At 34.6% G+C, this 22,129-nt stretch overlaps 1 long non-coding RNA gene and 2 pseudogenes across 1 annotated transcript in view; 1 reads left to right on the top strand and 2 right to left on the bottom strand.

Annotated features, from left to right (window-relative positions):
* The window catches only part of LOC112485479, a 104,557-nt gene that overhangs the window by 20,509 nt on the left and 61,919 nt on the right, over nucleotides 1-22,129 (top strand). Inside the window, exon 2 of the long non-coding RNA XR_003048462.1 lies at nucleotides 14,739-14,836. This is a non-coding gene — a long non-coding RNA (uncharacterized LOC112485479). The remainder of the gene's footprint in view (nucleotides 1-14,738; nucleotides 14,837-22,129) is intronic.
* On the bottom strand, nucleotides 6,835-6,953 carry LOC112485724 (annotated as a pseudogene).
* On the bottom strand, nucleotides 10,087-10,205 carry LOC112485585 (annotated as a pseudogene).

The raw sequence follows: 22,129 nt of genomic DNA, 5'->3' as shown, positions 1-22,129 counted from the left end.
CTCTCTGCCCTTTATATGAGCCAATACCAGGCATTTCCATGGGCTAAAATGCACTGCTTAATATGGTAGCCTAGTCACAGATGGCTTCTGAGCATTTGAAATGTGGTTGTAAGCGTGAAACACACACCAAATTTTGAAAACTCAGTATTAAACATGTAAAATATCACGTTAATAATTTTATGTTCATTAAAAATAGAAGGATGATATTTTGGACATATACACTCAAGGCACATATTAAATATTAACATATTATTAAATATATATTTATCAATATAAGTAATACTTTGTAAATAATATTTAAGCTATATTAATACTCATTTCACCTGTTTCTTTTTAATTTTTAAAGTGTGCTACTGGAAAATTTAAATGTTTAAAAAAATATGAAAATTAAAAAAAATTTATATAATATCCTAGTCTATATCATATTATTTCTCTTGCAGAGCACTGGGATAAACCCACCAGAAATTAGAGGATATTCAGGAGTCTATTGACACAATTAATTATAGGCCAACTTCCTATAGTAGAAAGTAGGGTGGAGAAGGAAGGGAAGTGGACCTGGACAGGCCAACAGAGATATCTGGCTTAGCCTATTAATAAAGAAAATTAACATAAAAAAGTTTATTCTAGGTATGAGGACATTTCTCTTGGTGATTTACATTGTTGGCCTGTGAAATTATTTGTTACCATGTTTGTTAGGACATTCCACATCAATGAAAACTAACATTTTTAAAAAGTAGCATTGGGGGTGGACCAAATAATCAGCTGAGTCCTTTAGAATTGTGTTTTCCTTTTTATGCATGTTCCATCTTGCTAAACCCTAATTATAAATTGAAATTTATATCATGGAAGTATATTTAGGTCTGTAAGGGATCGCTACAGCAGTCCTGACAGGTAGAAGACATAATTAAAATGGTTTTTCAGAATGGTGTTTTGATTAAAAGTTTTTGATAAAAATGATTTGATAAAACATATTTGATAAAAAATCTTGTTAAGAAAACTTTAAATTTAGGTATTTATTAATCAAACAAATATTTGAGCACCTTTTATATTCACCCATGAAGCTTACAGTCTAACATTAACAGAGGGATATTTAGACAGTAAACAAGCAAATAAGTAATATTAATTTAATAGATTTTCCTATATTACAAAGGAAGAAAAGCAAGCCAACGTATTAACATTGACAATGAGTATAACAATGACTGAAGTGTGATATTTTCAGATTATTTTTTAGATTAGAATGGCGCATTAGATTTCTATTGCTGTGTAACATATTACCATAAACTTAACAGAGTAAACAACACCAATTAATTATTTTATGGTTCTGGTGGTCAGAAGTCTGGCACAGTGGGGCTGGGTTTTCTGCTCAGGGTCTTGAAGGCTGAAAACAAGGTGTTGACTGGGATTCATTCTCGTCTGAAGGTCCTGCAGGATAATACGCTTCTGTCAATGAAAGAATGTTTAAATCTAAGGAAAAATTTTGTGAGAGTTTATTTGAGACAAAAAACTGAGGACATGCACAGAAGCAAGATCTAATGACTGAAAAAGTGCTTCAGAAAATGGTAGTTTTGCCGTTCATTTTATACATTTAGAGCCAAAGGAGAAAACGTAAAGAATATTACATGAAATCCACTGGTGGTAGGTTAAGGAGGTAGGAGAAAGCAAAGTGGGGGAAATCTCTAAAATTGGCTAAAAACAAAATGGAGAGACACTCTTCTTACCTTGGTGGGTACACTGAACATTAACAGTAAATAAAGATGGTATGCGGGCATCAAGATAACAATGAGTTTCTTGGTCTCATGTTCTGGTGCCTGCGGTTGTGCCTTTGAGGGGTCTGGAAAAGAAAATTACTTTGACATTTCAAAGGTATGTTGTACTAGATGCATAAGAACAATGGACAGGGCTTAAGGTAAAGAATGACCTTTGCTAAGAAAGCTATAGGCCTGAGACGTGACTACTCACTGTGACCTGCCAAGTTAGGAATTTATGATCAGTCCATCCAATGTAGTTGCTTTAAGTCACTGAGCTTGTCAGTTCTACTATGTAGCTCTTTTTTGGTTCATCCTTCCAAACGCAATGCTATTATTAGCAGAATTTAGTTCCTTGCAGTCGTAGGACTGAGATCCTTGTTTCTTTGACAGCTGTCAGTGAGGCCACTCTTACCTTCCACAGTTTGCCCACATTCTTTGACTTCCTCCGTCTTCAAGTCAGCAATGGCATATGAAGTCCTTCTCATGCTTTGAATCTCTGACTTCTGCTAGTAGCCAGAGAAAATTATTTTTAAAAGGCTTATATGATTAGGTCAGATCTACTTTGTTAATATCCCTATTTTAAGGTCAGCAGATTTGAGACTTTGATTCCATCTCCAAAATCCCTTTATAGCAAGAGCTAGATTAGTGTTTAATTAAATAACTGGGAGAAGGCATATGCATACACCAGGGCTAGGAGTCTTGAGGGGCTATCTTAGAATTCTGTTTCCCACAGAATGGTCAGCAAAGAAAAAGCCTCTCTGAGGAGTTTCCACTTGAACCTAAGGCCTGAAAGAGGAGAGAGAATCAGCGATAGGATTTAGGGGGAAGCATTATAGTCAGAGAAAATAGCAAAAGCCAAGACTCTAAGGCAAGGCAGAGATTTAGTTGTTCAAAAAACAGAGAGAAACCATCAGGACTAGCTTGTGGTGTGGGAAAGTATACAGAGTTGAGGTCAGAAAAGTAAGCAGACTTGAGACCCAGAAAAGAAATTTGGAATTTAGCCTAATTGCAAAATTGCAATGAGAATCTTCTATTGAAGGGTTTAAGTGAATGAGGTACATTTTCAAATGACTAAAGATATCTCCTTTTCTGTAGCACCCTCACCAAAATGTACACTTGACCACATCCTGGTATGTGGATTCTTCCCAGGTATCCCCATACTTTTTCTTATGTTCTTGGCTTAATGAGTGCAAGACATATTGAAATCCATTTCATTGAATTTGTTTTTATAGTTTCGAGTGCTGTGATACACTGCTGATTATAATTTTATAAAGTAGATAAAAATAAACAAATATTGTAGAAAGAACATTGAAAATTGAAGTCCTTTATTTCCTGATTATACAGTCTTTGATTAAAATAAAGCTTAGTCCAAGTAATACTAGGAAGATTGTTGCTTAAAATTTTTTATTTTATATAAGCTTGAGGGAAGGAATAATATTTTCTCTTTCATGAGAAATGCATATGCTATATCTAGACTTTGAAATTCATTGATGTAAGAGGCTACATTATTTGACGTTTGGATAATCATTCGGGTAATTTTCTCTTTCTTTTCTGCACCCAGTGTGCTGAATCATCTGCATAGTATACAAACAGCCCTGATTTTTGAGATGATGTACATCTCAAATTGGGAATTCCTCAAAAAATTACAAAGGAAATACCATTTCAAAAATTCTGAAAGCCTCTGGAAGCATATAGACCATCAAATTCTACAAGTCTATCAATATATAGATAGCTATATCCATATGTCTATTGTGCAAATGCTGATTTTTACTATTAGAGTTTACCAGAGAAACATACAGTGAACAACATCTTTAGGGCCTTATACTTTCTATGATTTCCAAAATTTCTACTCTCTTCCTGTTTTGTCTATGCTCCAAACTCTTGTTTACAACCATCATGTATCTTCTTGTTCCATCTTTCTCTTTCTTTACTGTCACATGGTCTTAATCACTATATGCCTTTGTACTATCTTTCAAGTGATCCCACATATCTAGATAACTCCTATATTATTTCTACATTCTATCATTAAATGAAGCTTCAGGCAAAACTAGAAAAAAATCAATGCCAAATGTCCCTAGGAACTGCCCTGCTCAGGAATGGAGCACCAGGTTCTCTGCATTCTTTGCACAGAGTCAGACACTAATTTGACCAGAGTGGGTACCTGGTCAACTAAGGTCCACCCATAAAAATGCCAATAACCTATAAAACTGATGAGTACAAAAGGTTCTGCCCCAGAAGGTGAGATAATTCACTAAGCCAGTTAGCCTATCTCCTTTCAGAGTTTTATCTGAAAGTTTCAGGAAAAATTTCTTAGTAAGTGTGCAAGAGCAGAATGAGCAGACCAGTTAGGAAAAATAGAGATAGGAAAAAGACTGTAAGTAATAAAGAGAAAATAATTGGTTGCCAAATATTTTGGTTATCTATTGCTGAATTACAAATTACTCTCTAACTTAGGGCTTTCAATAATAATTTTATTTTCTCATGATTCTGTGTGTCAGGAATTAAGGAAGAATTTGGTTGGCTAGTTCTTCTGCTCCACTTGTCATTAGCTGTCTCATTCACTCATTTGCACTCACCTGGTGATTGAGCTGGACTGGAAGTTCCAAGCAAGCTTTACTCTAGTATATGGCTCTTGGGTGCTCCTCCACGTGGATTCTGTTCCTTCATGTGGTTAGCTCGGGATGCCTCATAGCATGGGGGGGTCTCTGGGTAGTTGTATTTCTGACTTGGTGGCTGACTTCTAAGAGAGAATATTCTAAGAGGGGCAGAAACAGAATATACAGATCTCTGAGGACCTAGCCTTGAAGGTTATACAGTCACTTCTGCCACGTTCTATTTGTCAAAGTATGCAGTAGAGCTAGTCTAGATTCAAGGGGAGGGGAAATAGACCTCACCCCTTGATGAGAGGTGTGGCACGAATTCGATGATATCTTTAAGTCACCATATCAGGTTTACCTCAGAGCCATATGGCTTTCCAGTTTTGAGTCTTTGTACTATGCAAATGGAAGGTCCCAACACCCAGATTTGGGTGGTGGTGGTGAGACTGGGATGTTGTTCAGTGCCACTTAAGTCATAATTTGCTGATAATCACTATGCTTATTAGTCATGTTTTGCTTAAATCATGTCAAATCCACAATATCTTTCTAGTCTAGGGGTATAAATAAGGATTTTAACTTTATTTAAAGCTTTGCCAGCAATTATTTTCTACAGAATCCCCTTAAATGTGCTAAAAAACTCTCATTAAGTTACTAGAACAATACAAATATAAAATTAAAAAAATACAAAACAGATCTTTATAATTGGCTTTTTTATTTTTTCTTTTTAATATTATTTTTGAAATTAAATCCATTGGGGTGACATTGGTTAATAAAATCATATAGATTTCAAATGTACAATTCAATGAGTTAATAAAATCATATAGGTTTCAAATGTACAATTAATGGTACCTCATCTGTATACTGCATTGTGTATTTGCCACCCAAAGTCAGATCTCCTTCTGTCACCGTATATTTGACCCTCTTTACCCTTATCTACCTCCCCTGCTTTCCCTTTTCCTTCTGGTAACCACTAAACTGTTGTCTGTGTCTATGAGTTTTTATTTGTTCATTGTGTTCATTTGTTGCTTTCAGTTTAATGTCCCACATATGAGTGAAATCATATGGTTTTCAACACTTTCCGTCTGACTTATTTTGCTTATCTCAAGATCCATCCATGTTGCAAATGGCAGTATTTCATCTCTTCTTATGGCTGAGTAATATTCCATAGAATATATGTACCACAGCTTTTTTATCCAATCATCTATCAAAAGATAACTTTGGTGGTTTTCATGTCTTCGCCACCATGGATAATGCTGCAATGAACATCAGGGTGCATATATCTTTACAGATAAATGTTTTCAAATTTTGGGGGGAGATATCCAGAAAAGGGATTGCTGTGCCATAATAGCTGTACCAATTAACATACCCACTAGCAGTGATGAGGGTTTCTTTTCCCCCACAATCTCTCCAATACTAGTTATTACTTGTCTTGTGGATAATAGCTTCTTACAGGTGTGAGGTGGTAGCTCAATGTGGTTTTAGTTTGCATTTCCCTAATAGCTAGTGATGCTGAACACCTCTTTATGTTTGTTGGCTATTTATATGTCTTCTTGGATTGTTTGTTTTTTTGTGGTTGAGTTGCATGAGTTCTTACATACTTTGGATATTAGCCTCTTATTGGAGGCATTGTTTGCAAATATCTCCTCCCGTTCAGTTGTTTGCCTCTTTGTTTTGTTGATGGTTTCTTTTGCTGTGCGGAAGCTTTTTAGTTTGATATAGTCCCACTTATTTATTTTTGCTTTGACTCCCCTTGCCTTTGAGGTTTAATTCATAAAATTCTCTCTAAGACCAAGGTCCATGAGTTTGGTATCTATGTTTTCTTCCATGCAATTTATTATTTTGGGTCTTATATTTAGGCCTTTGATTAGTTTTGAGTTAGTTTTGGTGTGTGGTAGGATAACAGTCTAGTTTCATTCTTTTGTTTGTGGCTTCCAATTTTCCCAGTGCCATTTATTAAAGAGGCTCTCTTTTCTCCATTGTATGTTTTTGGCTCCTATGTCAAAAATTACTTCCCATATATATGTGGGCTTATTTCTGGGCTCTTCATTCTGTTGCATTGGACTGTGTCTGTTTTTCTGCCAATACCATTCTGTTTTCATTATTGTTACTTTGTAGTATAATCTGGAGTCAAGAAGTGTTCTTTTTTCTCAGGATTGCTTTGGCTATTTAAGGTCTATTGTGATTCCATACAAATCTGGTGATTTTTTTTGTTCTATTTCTTTAAAAAATGCCACTGTGATTTCGATAGGGATTGCAATAAATCTGTATATTGCTTTTGGTAATAATAAAGGCCATATATTACAAACCCTCAGCTACTATTATACTTAATGGTGAAAAACTGAAAGCCTTTTCTCTAAGATTAGGAACAAGACAAGGATGCCTGCTCTCACCACTCTTATTTATTTATTTTTAAGCGAGGCAACCCTCGGTTGACCTCACAGATTGCAAGGACCTTTCCAGTTTATAATCCCTTATTTTTTATTTTTTTATGCCTACAGCACCTGGTCTTCCTAGGTGGTCTCCCATCCAAGTACTAACCAGGCCCGACTCTGCTTAGCTTTCAAGATCAGACGGGATCGGGCTTGTTCAGGGTAGCATGGCCGTAGACTCACCACTCTCATTAAATATAGTATTGGAAGTCCTAGCTAGAGCAATCAGGCAAGAGAAAGAAATAAAAAACATCCAAATTAGAATGAAGCAATCAAATTGTCATTTTTTGTAGATGACATGATTCTTTATATAGAAAACTGTAAAGATTCCACCAAAAAACTATTAGAAACAATAAACAAATTCAGTTGCAGGATACAAAATCAATGTACAAAAATCTATTATGATTTTATATACTAATAATGAAATTTCAGAAAAAGAAATTAAAAAAACAATTCCTTTGCAATTGCAACAAAAAGAATCAAAAACCTAGGAATAAACTTAAAAAAGGTGAAGGACCTATATGCTGGAGACTACAACACATTATTAAAATAAATTGAAGAAAACACAAAGAAATGGAAAGATATTTTATGTTCATGGATTGGAAGATAGTTAAAATGACCATATAATTGGTTTCTTTAAAAATTTGTGCAAAAGAGAGAGAAAAAAAGACATCTGGCCTGATATATGAGGCATAATAAAAGTGATTATGTGTTGAAGAGGGAGTATGACAAGGATTAGAATTTGATTGTACCCCATTAATCAAGTAAGCACAGGTGTAACACATATTAGTAAATTCTTTTCTGATCTATCTGAAATGACAAGGGCTTTTTAGAATAAATGCTGTTTTTACATTTCATGGGACAGAAGTATATTCAGAATGCATATAGCATATAGCATATTCCTCAAGGAATTTGCAGAGTAAGGTGGGTGGGAGGGGGACAGAAGGCACATGCAGTGGCCAACCTGGAATAACCCAGAGTGAAAAAGACGTCCCTATTAATTTGTAGGAAATAAAACCCAAGGCACTTGAAGACAAGAAAAAAGTCACATTAGGGCTAGAAGACTTCTATCTCGGCCTGTATGTATGTATGTATGTATGTATGTATGTATGTATGTATGTATGTATGTATTTTTACAAATAATTCTAAGGCAGTTAAGAAACTTACCCAAAGTTTCATAATTACTTGGGTACAGCCATTTGACTTTATGTAACTACTACGCCATACATGCAAGTGATATTTTGGACCTTTTAAACATCACCTTTGGTTCTGTCACCATTTATGAGATCTACTTCCCTTGTGTTTTCTTTTAAGACAGGCTTTGATATTAATTTTAAAACGATTTCTCCTGTTTTAAATCAGGTTTTCTCAAATTTTAATGTTAAGTAGTTCTGTGGTTCTCATAAGCTCCCAGATGATATTGATGATGCTTGTCCGTGGGCCACACTTTGAATAGCAAGTAATTATGCTATTCGGGTATCAAAACTTGTCCCTAAAATACCAGTGGAAATCACCAGGAAATTAATATTAGGTATAAATGCCAAATGAATTCTACTTTCCCAGGATAGCCAAAGATTTATTCATTTGTTCAAGAAATACTTATCAAGAGCTTGCAATATGTTAGGTATTGTTTTAGAAAGAGAAAAAATAAAATGTTTACTATAATTCTATTATTATAATGAAACAAAGCACCAAATTTGTGCTTACTTTTAAGTCACTTTTGATGTGCCCAAACAAGTTGCTTTTTAATGCACTTTGGATATAGATTATATGTACTGAAAGACCTTTACTAGGAACAGGCTTTTTGTTCTATCACTATGTTGATCAAGTTCCTAGAAATAACTTTTGGAGACTACTTTCAGTGAAATGTTGCTCCAAAATAAAATGTTTCACCAATTAAACAAGTGGAAAGACTTGTTTTCCTTTTAGTCCACAGAGGAAATACAGCTTTTATCGTATGGTACTTGAATTTGTTAAATGTACACAGAATGCTTTGTGTGACCCTTATGCTAGGATCACTGATTTGCTTCCACAGCTGCCCCCTGTGGTCTTTTGTGACATAACCCAGGTCAGGTTGATCTGCCAAATAAATAATATTACTGAATGTCAACCAGAAAAACGAGCTGAAATTATTTGGTACTGCCTTCCCTCATTGCAAGGGCAGCGACCTTAGCATTTTTTAATCCAATGAGAAGCTCACTTGATTATTAACCTGTGAGTTACATCAAGTGACCAATTATACCCCTGACAGCAAAAGCGTGAGCTTTGTCGAGCCTTGGAACTCTCTCAACACATCCTTAGGAGGTGCTGCTTTGTAACTATCAGTTGGTGGCTGTGAGAGAAAAAAAAAAAAGAAGATAGCAGTAATGCTATTGCGACAGTGATTGCCCCAGCCTCTTCTTTCAGTTAATGAAATGTTGAAAGTTCAAGACCTAAGTTGGTGGAACTAACAAGAACCTAAAGAACCTCTTGCTGGAGTGAAGGCTTTAGGATTTAAAGCTTATTCACAAATATGCTCTGAGGATCATATTTTGTATGCATTTACTATTCACTGTAATTTATTTATTCATGAATATCTTTTTATCACATTAAGTGTAAAATACTTGTGAGCAAAAATAATGCCAGCTGTTTGTCCACTGTGCCCTTCTACAGACTTGTTTGCTATAAGTGTTCAGAACTGCTTGGTGAATAATAACAGGACACAATCTGCGTACTTATCTTCTTTATTAGCATTAAATGATCTCTGTTTATTCCAAAGAGGTTTTCTTGGTCCTCTTCTTGCCTTCCTGATAATGGCTGGATTAGAACATTAGACCCTCAAAAAAGTTTAGGTTAATTCCCATTACTCCACAATTGACTTTTCTGGAAAGACAGAAGCGCAGATTACATAAACTGTCTGAATATCTTCTGGGTAATCTAAACCTTGGTTGGTTTTGGGAATTCGAAAGGCAGTATTAGAGAAGTGAACTCTATTAGCAATGGTTTCAGGAGGACCTAAATTTACTCTTCAGTTTCTCCTCAATTGCTTATATTCCATGGGATTCAAGGAGTAACGTATCTGGATATAACTTTGCAAAGTTTTTCTTGAAAAATCTCCCACATCCTTATGATTATATTACTAAATATAATATCTTATATGGTGATAGAACTAGGACACTGAAGATATCTTCAAGGAATATTATCCATGAATATTCTGGCCATATGATTCTAAATATAGAACCAAGCCCTACAGTATTAAAAAATATGCCTTATTCTGACCACCCCTAGACCCAACTGCCTGTTGGGAAAAAGTGGCAGTTTTTTTTTTTTTAATGCCTACAGCACCTGGTCTTCATAGGTGGTCTCCCATCCAAGTACTAACCAAGCTCGACCTTGCTTAGCTTCTGAGATCAGACGGGATTTGGCGTGTTCAGGGTGGCATGGCCGTAGAAAAAATGGCAGATTAAAAAGAACCAATAACAATCTCTAATGCTTCCCTAGCATCACTGCACACCGGGCACTGTGCTAAGAACTTTGTGTGCATCAACTCATTTAATTTTCATGATAACTGTATAAAATAGATATAATTTTTGTACCAATTTACAAATGGAGAGACTAGGTACAAAGAGATGTTAAGAAATTTGCCCAAGGATACTCACTTGAAAACACAAAAAGGATCCAAACTCAGATTTACCTAACTCTGTTCTAACCCTTGGTATACTATGTGGCCCTTCTTCAAATGGCAGATAGAAACAGAAGTGTTGTCAATTCTAAAATCACACTGTAAGGGTGAAAACCTAAAATTGGCATATGCAATTTTTCTAGTCTTGTAAATATTGTTTTCGTGCCTTGAAAAGATATTTTTTTAGCAGAATAGGCTGAGGAACAACGAGGATTTAACATGATTTCATATGGACAGTCTGCAGCAGAGGTGAAGAGAGAATTTATATTCATTGGCACCCCAAAAGATATATTCACTATAGTAGATTTTGCTTCGGGCAAGCCCTATCCTATTGAGAGAGCAATTAACATAAGTCTACTCTCATAACAATAGCAATGAGGATTTTAAAAAGATAAACACTACTTCCTGATTTTAGTTCAACAGATTAACTTCTTATTGTGCTTCATGACTGCAGGCTTGAATCATAAAGTAGACACAATATTTAATTCTATATACTTCACTTGAATTTATATAGTAGAATTTCCCTTCTTGTATAGTCTTATGATTTGCAAAATCTTTTATGTACTTCATGTATTTGTGCATTATGCAAATATTTCATTATTATTGAGCATTTTCTTTCCTTCTTCCCTTCTTCTTTTAGTATAAATATCTGAAATGACTATCTTGCTATAGACAGCTCACCTATCCTTTCTTTTCCTTTCTCCTTCCATTATTCCCTCCCTCCCTCTCCCCCTTCTTCCTTTCTCCTCCTCCTCTCTCTCATAGTGTCTTTCTTTTCTTAGCATAAATTGTGAGAAGTAATCAAAGTAATAATATTTTTGCAACTCTTGAAACTTCTGGCCAAATTATTTACCAAAAACGTATATCAATTTGTGCTGAAATCAGAAATGTATGAACCATATTTTTCATCCTTACAGAATTGTTAATTATAATTTTAAATGTTAGAATGATTCCTCATTAACACAAATTCTACCTTTCGAGGAGGTTTTCTTTTAGAGCTTTTCATCTTGTATGTTGTTAGAGAACTTAATCTTTTGATAATTAAAAAATTCTTAAAATATTTCTCTTTTTATAGACCACCAAAATCAGTCTATTCTCCATCATCCATGTCTGCTCAAGAGCTATGAGTCACATGGCTCTGTCAAAGTATCTCTCCTTGTTTGTCCACTTGAGACTTTAAACTGCTACCTCAGTCTAGGAAAAGAAATTCCTCAGGGCTAGCTTTTTTTTTTTTTTCACCACAAGCTGAATTTGCACTTAGAGGTTCCCATTTTCTTTCTCTCGATGTTACCCAATAGATACCACAAAGTAACTGGCAGTAGAAAACTCTTGTGCCTCTAATTATAAGAAGAGCACTAACCCTCAAAGAATACAGTTTGTTTTATGTGTGGAATAATCAGCTACTAGTACTGATTTGGTTTCACACATTCTCCCTTTGATGAAGTTCTAGGAGAGGAGGATGATGGACAAGAGTGGCTGAAAATTCATTTTTTGGTAAACAGTATCACCACTTATCTATTCAAAAGTTATCTGTGAAAGTTTTTTTTTTTTAATTTGAGAAACTTTTCCATTTTGAAAAACTTTGAACCTACAGTCAAATTATGGGAATAATACAATGAACACATAGATTCTTCATCTACATTCACTAATTGTCAATATTTTGCTACATTTACTCAGTCTCTTTTTTTTCTATTACATTTTTTCCTTGCGCCAGTTGAGAATAAGTTGAATCTTATTATTTTTCTTACTCTTAAATACTTAAGCATATATCTCCTAACAATAAGACATTCTCCAGAGCAACCACGATGTAATTGTCACTCTCCAAAAAATTTATCATTGATTCAATACTATTGTCTAATATGCAGTTCATATCCAAATTTCTCCAATTGTCCCAACACCTGTAAAACTTTTTTTTTTTTTTTTTTAAATCTAGAAATCTATCAAGGATCATGTATTTTTTTAGCCTTCTTTATTCTAGAACAGCTTCTTGGGCTTTTTTTCTCTTTTCCTCTTTCGTGACATTGACATATTTGAATATCTTAGGGCTGGCTCTCTCCACCCTACATTTTGAAATATGAAAGATGTTTTTTTGACTGTCATATCAATCTACATTTGATGTAATTTCTCTCCGTGTGTCTTTCTTTTATATCTCCCCTCACTCTCACCCCATGTCTCTGTACTGTCCTTTATTTATCTAGAGAGCCACTTTCTTCTCTTTCATCAGTTTTTGGGATACTTTTTTGTTTTACATTAATTTTTTTCCTTTTATTTTTCTTAACCAACTTTTCCCCTTCTCTCTATGCACTCATCTGTTTCCTTGAGATAATGCTATTTTTAAAAGTTATAATTGGCTTGGTATTATTTGTCTTCTTTCTGACTCTTTGGCATCTCCCTTTAAGACTGTGGGTACTCTGCAAAGACAACTTTTTTTTTTTACAAATATTTTTTACAAATTACTTTCTAATGTAATTTAAATTATCCCTTTAGAGTTATACTTGCTTTTTCATCTTCCCAGCTCACTTTCCTTTATGTAGGTCTGAACTTATTTTCCAAGTTGCACTAAACTAGAAGTTTACTTATATTAAAATTATATTTATTTAGATAAAGTATATTATGAAATCCTTGACTCTTTGGTAGAAAAATGCATTTTATCATATTTCTGGTTCAACATTCATAAGATTCTGTCTATTTTGCTCAACACAAACCTTGGATTTAAAGTTTAAAAGACGGAAAATAAGCTTAACATAGCTAAACAAACATACCTATTGAAAAATAGCTATTATAAAATAGCATTCTGATTATATAAAGATAATACTATTAAATACAGCTTCATTAAAGAGAATGTAAGACCTGGAGGAACCTTAGAGTTAATGAATTTATTCCCCTCGGTTTTCAGATGAAGAGACTGACAGTCCAAATTATTTAAGGTCACAATAGGTTGGTGGCAGAGACAACCACCATATCCTGATTCTCAGTTCAAAATTATTTCTTTTGCTCTCATTATGTTTCAATTCAATATTTTCTTGAAATAATATTTTGATATATAATCATTGCAAAGCACTTGGAAATGTGAGACAACAAAATATTAAGAAGGCCCAAGACAACATCATCAGCTATATCTTATGATTGTTTTAAAAATATAGTCTTGCTTTGATACCTATAGCTACAGACCCGACATTTATTGAATTATTGCTTTGTACTGTGACTCTTCTTGGTATTTTGCATTCATTCATTTAATCTCTACATTATCCCTAAAATTTGGTATAGTATTATCATCTCTGTTTTACAAATGCAAAAAAATGAGGCACAGAGAGCTTGAGTAACTTGTCTAAGGTTATTTATTGATTGTGTCACAGTGGGCTGCAAATTCATTCTGTATGTTTCCAGGGTTATGCACATAACTGTTATATATTGCCTCTCTTGGTCTTAAGAGCTTCAAACACAAATGCCACTTATTCTCTCTCACAGAAGTAGAAACCGAGGTATAGATATGTTTGAATGATTTATTTATTATTACCTAGTCAATGAGATGCCAAAAGCTATCCAAAATTGTCTTTGCCTCAAATTGGAATTTTCCCAGTATCACAAATGTGCTATATTCTCTATTCTAAGAGGATTGCTGATGAAACTTCCAACAGGAATTTTAGTTAGTTACATTAATTTGTCACGTTGTTTCTTCTTGCCACTGTGAATGGCAAGATGGCTGTCTATAGTTTATGTTCTGTCATCTCTGATTATGAAATTGTTTTTTTCTATGCAGAGCTAAGTCATTTATATCTGCTAGAGACCAGATATTAATAACTAATTAACACTCTCCTTTTAAAAATAGAAGATACTAAACTAAACTTGGCATTCAATACTAATTTAACCATTTTCGTTAAAGTGTTAATAATGTTAATATGGCTATTACTAAAAAATAATTTTTAAAACAGTCTAGGAATAACTTAAATATGGTCAGTAACTAAGGGGATAATAGAAAATTAAAGACTAGGAATAACTTAAATATGGTCAGTAACTAAGGGGATAATCGAAAATTGAATTTTTGGCCAAGATTATGATATATAAACCAAATCGTCAATTAGAGTTGACCTAACAACGGGATAAATTTTGAACTGATGACCTAAGTCCTGAAAATTTCAAACACCTTTGGAAAGACAAACTGTAGTATCTTGTACTTAATGAATAATATATGACACCATGGTAAACTTCCACTAAATTTTAGGCAAGTAGGATATGATACTTAAGAAATTGGAAGAATTGAGCTGAATTTCACGAGGTTGTGCTTCTGTCTGTTTCCTCCCAGGCATGTGTTGGCTAACAGCTGAAGAATACCTTAGATGAGAAGAGATTGAGGGCCTCTTGAGATTCTCTAGAGACTGAAGACTTAAAGCTTACCTTAAGGTAGGTTTGACACCAACACATAATTTTCCCTGAGGGAATGAGAATGGTCACTAACATCTTGGAATGATGACTTATACAAAAACTCCCGGTGTCTTAAATAAAATTCCCCCTGCTGTTTTGGGGGTTAGCCTACACAGCAGGTCATTACAGCAAGGCCAGAATGTAAGTTGGCCGAGACCTTCCAATGGCATAGCTTGCTTGAAAAATGAAGTTCAAGAATGTAACTCAGGTAGAATGCATGGCTGAGCTAGTTTCTGAGGAAAAGACTTGGATAGAGAGAGAAAGAGGGCATAATAGGAAAGGGAAACCCTAAATACAACCTTTTCTGGTATTCTATATAAGACATAAAATTTCAAAGTCTTATACCCTATGTCTATTATAAAACAAATTCTACAAGAAATCTTTTTTTTTTTTTTTTTTTTTTTTTTTACTTTTTTCCTCTCTTTAATTCCCCCTTTCCCGACTTCCACCTCTGACCTATGAATGTTGCCGTTTCGGCATGCACCAGGGGCTTGTTGCCCCAGGGGCTTGTTGCCCCCAGGGGTTTGGTGCCCCCAGGGTATGGTTCGTGGTTCCACCTGGGGTGTAAACCCAGGACCTTCTGCATGTAAAGCAGAAGTGCTAACCACTACACTATGGAGCAACCCCTATAAGGGATCTTATGTATGAGTCTAAACACGTAAGATGATGCCACATTTTTGTTGAGAGGATTAATAAATTGATAAGAAGACAATAAATTGATAAGTTGAAGAGCATCAAAATGGAAGTTTGATATTTGTAGCAGAGGCTGGGGATATACCCTAATACAAGTATTAAGCAGTTCACTAAATTCGAATAAGCCGTGGTTTCAAATTTTCAGGAACTGTTTCTCAAAGGAAAGGTGATAAAGGAGACAGAGGTAAAAACCCCTGTTAGGAAAAGGTAGACAAAGGTAATGGTTTCTTATGGTGACATGTGTTATATTACGGGTCTTATCAGTGGAGGCCCTGAAACACCGTGGAAAACCATTACTGGATTAAAAGCTCTATATTTTAGTTTTAGAAAGGAAAACAACGTTGAGATAGAGCAAGCAAATGGAAACTTTAAATGTGAAGCAGTTTTATTTAAAGTTACCATTAATTTTTTTCTATTTATAAATGAAATGGCATAAACTTAGGTTGATATATGTCAGTTTGCGATTTGGAGAACATGTGCACTCTGCTATATATCTTGATGATTCTTGACTAATGAATAGCACTTTTATACATGTGTATCGTTATAGGAACTATCTTCCTGGGCTTCTATGGAAGCTGCTTTTCCTCTGGTTCCCACCTTAGGAGTTCACAGTGGCTTAGGACTGAAAGACCTAGGGGCATAGTACTCAACATTTGGATGGTTCAGATTTTCAATTGCATGATTTTAAGTAGAATTTCTCAGATTCACCTGGGAACCTAAACTATGACTTTAGTGGGAAAAAAAAAAAAAAAAAGTTTAACTCCAATAAGCTAATTTACAAATGCATTTGAAACACATTCTATTTTTAATTTAAGTGTTTGTAAAACTCTCCTCTGTGTGTTTATGACAAACATGTAATATGTTGTTCGCTATCATATATAGCTTTTAGGGACTGTAGACGCTGTGTTTGTTTGGGCCTGTGGAAGGGCGTTTATTTAAAAGCAAAACTTGCTCTCTTTACCCCTGGCTAATACCAAAGGAATTATATATCTCGCTCCTGGCATTTGACTTAATATCTCTCTTTAGATCGAATGAGACAATTTCCAAATTTATGGATTTGCTAAAAGCAAATTCTCCAACTACTTATAATTTAATGAGGAGATTTATTATTTTAATTAAAAAAAAAAAAGTCCCAGGGAAAGTTCCAAAAGCTCTCTTAGCCATTCCAATCTCTCTAGACACTCCTTCACCTGTCACTACTACCCGACTCTACTGGGGCCAGCACTGATTTCTCCACTGTGCTCCCAGGAATGGTAATCAATGCTCTGCTGGTATCCTGATGGTGAAGTGACACAGGATTCATTCTGTGACATTGATGACTTCAATGAATTTCCTGGTATAGCTCAATTTTTTTTAGATTTTGCAAGTTTATGTCTTCACCTCTCCTTTCTTGTATTTACTAGTTACTTAGAACTAGGTACTTGATCATTTTTCCAATAGCCAGCAGATGAAGAGAAGGAGGTGGAGTCAGTCCCTGGCTAGATTTCAGGCAACATCAGAAAGTTCATATTCAGCATCAACCATTGATACCTTATTTGGTGTCTTGAGTGGGAACAAGGATTAAGAAACAGTTTACATATATTACCCTGTAGAACAGAGGCCCAAGACAGACAATAAATCCTGGTTGCAAAGTTTCTGAAGCAGGGAACTAGTACCATTTCCCTGATTACATGAGCTCACCACTTAGGGCAAATGAAGGAAAGACGCTCCATTTTGGGTATTAAGAAAAGAAATTCTTGGATGTACAAAATGTATATAGATGGCTATTGTCATGAGAACCATCTTCCTGGGCTTCTCTTTCTCTGATTTCTCACCTTCAAAGTTCTCAATAACTTGATTCAAACATACCTGGGACTTAAACTCAACTCTTTCTCATCTTACATGCTCTTTTGCAATATATTCTTGCTTCTCATCCATCAAGAGGTAGAATGTGTGTCTCTTCCCCTTGAATTTTGGCTGGCCTGTTTCAATTTTGTCCAACACTTAGTAGGTTTTTAGGTACATTATGGGCTGATTAGAATTTCTTTGATTTACAGAACCTAACCACAGATATCGTGAAGACATACATGCCAAGCTTCAAATAGTTTTATCCGCAGATTCAGTCATAGGAATTGGACCTGGTTTGGTGGATCCAGGGCAAGTGACAATTTGTACTGTTGCTAATGCTTCTAATTCAAAGATGTTAGGAACAGACTTTTTATTGTGCTTAGGGCTTATGAGGCAAAACTAGGAGAAGTGAAAGGAATAGAAGGATCAGGGTAGACGCTGGAGTGGGTGGAGAATATGACAAATGTGCAAGCAGGGCAATTTATAAAGCGATACAGCAAACATGATGAGGTCTTGGGACACTCAAATCAAAAGAGAAGTTACAACAAACTCCAATAAGACAAGAAAGAGAAATAAGAGGAACTATATTAAAAAGGACAAACCATAGAGATGTGTCCCCAGGAAACGAATGATTAAACAAAATCCTTCTGACTGGGGCCATGTGTTCTTAAAATAAATTCATCGAATAGAAGGGACTTGTGGAGACTTTAACAATGTTAACAGATTCTCAGAAATGGAGTGTTTTCACTTTGTGTTTTTTTTTCTATTATACATGAAAAAATACACTGGGATTTACGTTTAGTAGTTATTTCTACATTCTTCATGAAATTTTGTAACACAGACTTGGAACCAGGCTCAAGAACCTGGCTACTAGCCAAATTGTCGTATTCCTCACATTTGTTAAATATTATTGTACTGAGTATTATATAAAGTGATGAAACTAGGCATAGGGCTTGAAACTCAGAAATTTAAAATTTGATTCAGAATAGTAAAGCATCCTATGACCATTGAAGATATAAAGTAAACAGACACACACACACACACACACACACACACACACACACACATCCACCCACCAATGCAGTCCTGAAATATGAGACTTCATAACAGCTGCAGCCAGAACCAACAAAATGCCTGTGACTGTGAAGCCATGGGCAACAATCACGGTGCACATCATGAGCTGGGAATGCTGGCTCTGATCTAGGTTGGAGCAGTCAAGGCTGTAGGTGAAGGCATCTGTGTTGTCCAGGCAACCTAAAGGGGCTGGAAAGTAGGATAGGTGGTGGGCTGAAAATTCTGTCAGAAGTTAATGTTGTGGTCTTCAGTCCGAAGGCAGTCTGTAGGCAGAATCATTTCCTTTTCCAGAAAACTCAATCTTTTCTCTTAAGGCCTTGAACTATTTAAACAAGCCTCAGCCACCTTATGGAGGGCAATCTGCTTTACTCAAAATCTGTTGATTTAAATATTAATTACATCTAAAAAAGAACTCATAGCAACATCTAGATGAGTGTTTAACTGAACAGCAGAAAACCATAGTCTAGACAAGCTGATGCATAAAATTAGCCATCATAATTATCTTTTCCATTTTCTTAATGGTGACATTTGAAGAACAAAATATTTTTTAAAATGAAGTCCAAGTTATCATTTATTTTAATCACTTGTACTTTTAGTGACATATCTAACAAATCATTTCCTAACCCAAGGACATGAAGATCCACCCATGTTTTCTTTTAAGAGTATTATAGTTTAGCTTTTTAGGTCTGTGATCTATTTTGAGTTAATTTTTATGTATGGTGTGAAGCAAGAGTCCAAATTCCCCCCTCCTTTTTTTTTTTTTTTTTTTGGCAGGTGGATATCCAGTTTTTCTAGAGTTATTTGCTGAAAAGACTGCTCTTTCTCCATGGACTTTTCTTGGCACCCTTGATAAAAATCAATTGAGTATATACATGAGAGTTTATTTCTGGAATCTCTATTTTATTCCATTGATCCTTTAATCTACCCTTATGCCAGGACCATACTGCCCTGATTACTATAGCTTTACGCTATGTTTTGAATTAGGAAGTGTGAATCTTCTAACTTTGCTCTACTTTTACTAGATTATTTTCTCTATTCTAGGTCTCTTGCATTTTCATATGAATTTTAGTATTGTCTTATAAACTTTTGTAAAAAAAAGCTGGTTAGAATTTTAATAGGTATTGTTTTGAATATATAGATAAATTTTGGAAGTATTGCCATTTTAACAATATTAAGACTTCTGATCTATAAATATATCTTGCTGTTATTTGATCTTCTTTCTTTCAACAATGTTTTCTAGTTTTCAGTGTACATATCTTGCACTTCTGTTAAATTTATTCTTAAGTATTTTATTCATTTTGATGCTACTGTAAATGGAATTGTTTTTAAATTTTATTTCAGATTGTTTATTGATAGTGTACAGACATACAATAGATTTTTACATTGATCTTATATCATGCAACCTTCAACTTTATTATTTTGAATAGTTTTTCAGAGTCCTTAGAATTTTCTAAATACAAAATCATTTTATTTTCAGTTACAGGTAGTTTTACCTCTTCCTGTCACTCTGGATATGTTCTATTTCTTTTTCTTGCTTATTTGTCCTGGCTAGAAATTTCAAGTACAACGTTTACTAGAAACGGCGAAAGTGAGCATCTTTGTCTTGTTCCCGATTTTAAGGAGGAAAAGCACTAAGTCTTTTACCATGAAGTATGATATTAGCTGTAGTTTTTCCATATATGCTTTTTATGAGGTTGAGGATGTTCCCTTCTTTTCCTAGTTTGCTGAGTATTTTTATCATAAAAGTGTTACCTTCTTGTCAAATGCGTTTTCAGGATCTATTAAGATGTCATGTATTTTTTGTCTTTTAATGGTGTTTGTTACATTATTTTTGGACATTAAAACAACCTCACATTCCTGAGATAAATCCCACTTGCTCATGTATAATCTCTTTTAATGTCACTGTGTCTGGGTTGTTAGTATTTTGTTGATGGGAAGGGTTGTTTCTTTTTCTATTTTTGGAAAAAATTATAAATTATTGATATTATTTATCTAAGAATTTGGTAGAATTTGCCTGTAAAACCATTTGGGTCTGGGATTTTCTTTGTGGGAAGTCTTAAAATTACTAGTTTAACCTCTACTTGCTATGGGTCGGTTCAGTCTATTTCTTGTTGAGGCACTTTCAATAATTTGTGTCCTTGTAAGAATTTGTAGATTTCATTTAAGTTATCTAATTTGTTGGTTTACATTTGTTCATAATATTTCTTTAAAATCCTTTTCATTTCTCTAAGGTTAATAGTTATGACCTTTCTTTTACTCTTGATTTTAGTAATTCCTTTTTTTTTTTTTTTAGCTAAGGGTTTGTCAATTTTATTGATCTTTCAATTAATCAACTTTTAATTTTGTTGATATTATCTGTTTTTTTTTTATTCTCTATTTCATTTATTTCCATTCTAATTTTTATTATCTCTTTCCTTTCACTTGCTTTGGAATTATTTGCTCTTTTTTCTTTTTTCTAGTTTCTTATGGCGAGACTTTAAGTTACTGATTTGAAATCTTTCTCCTTTTTAAATATAGGTGTTTATAGCTATATATTGCTCTCCAAGCACTGTTTGAGTTGCATCCTATAAAGGTTTAATTTACAAGCAAGTCGTCACTGAGGGCAAGTGGTGCCTAATCCACTGTGGAACTCTTTGAGATTTTGTGATACGAAATACTTTGAATTTATCCCACTTATGGGCTGAAGGATGTTCACTAACTCTCATCATTTACTAGCTGAGGGTTACTTTGGGGAGGCATTAATTACCTGATACTTCTGGCTTTCTCTGCACTCTGATGGCTGTAAAGAGAACCTTCAAGCAAAACTTGCAGTGCTGGCAGTTAGAAGTCAGGTCTATATGCACAGAAATGAGAAAGGATAAGGTATCCTGTGTAAGGCACTATGAGCATCTGTTTTACTCATGAAATGTTGTGATTCTTTGTTAATGGCAGATTTACAAGGTACAATGGCTTGTCCTTTATCTTAGAGTGCATGAGGACATGTCCCAATATATATCATATCATTGGTTCCCTAAAAGTCTTCAAAATATATGGCTTTGAACCTGGTAGCTTTCTCTCTGACTCTCTGGCATGAATGATCTCACTATAGCAATCTGACTACTAACCGCTTCCTATTCATCATATATTGTCAATATAATAGACTAGCATAATGTTCGGCAGAATGTCAAGATAATCCACTCCCATCGTAATCCATTCTCTTTTGGTAGAAAACAGGAGAAATAATATAGCCCTGAGACAAGGCAGTGAATATGTACTATTGTCCCTTTCACATAGTGTGCATTGCTTTAAACCTCATTATTGATGGAGATTGCAGAGAATATATTTACCAGATTAATAGCTACATACCAGTGACAACATTTGATGAACAAGGAGTGTTGATCAGTTCTAGTAAAAATACTACATCTTATACGGACACACAATTGTGGCTCTTATATACTCATTTTATGATAATCAACTGTCATCTATAATGGTGTTAACTAGATAGCGATATGAGGGTCACAATACTTGTGTCCTTTACATCTTGATTGTAGCATTGACCTTGAATTTTCATATAGATTGTAGTATTGCTTCTGATTTAATACCTTGGCTGAACAGGGGTAGTTTCAAAGCCTTATCCTAGGCCTTTCATGTAATAATGGTTCTTATTGCACAATTCAGGGAAGCACGTGAGTGTTTGTT

The sequence above is a fragment of the Pteropus alecto genome, unplaced genomic scaffold (genome assembly GCF_000325575.1).
Source record: "Pteropus alecto unplaced genomic scaffold, ASM32557v1 scaffold5, whole genome shotgun sequence".
NCBI lineage: Eukaryota > Metazoa > Chordata > Mammalia > Chiroptera > Pteropodidae > Pteropus > Pteropus alecto.
This window is presented reverse-complemented; position numbering and strand designations above follow the sequence as displayed.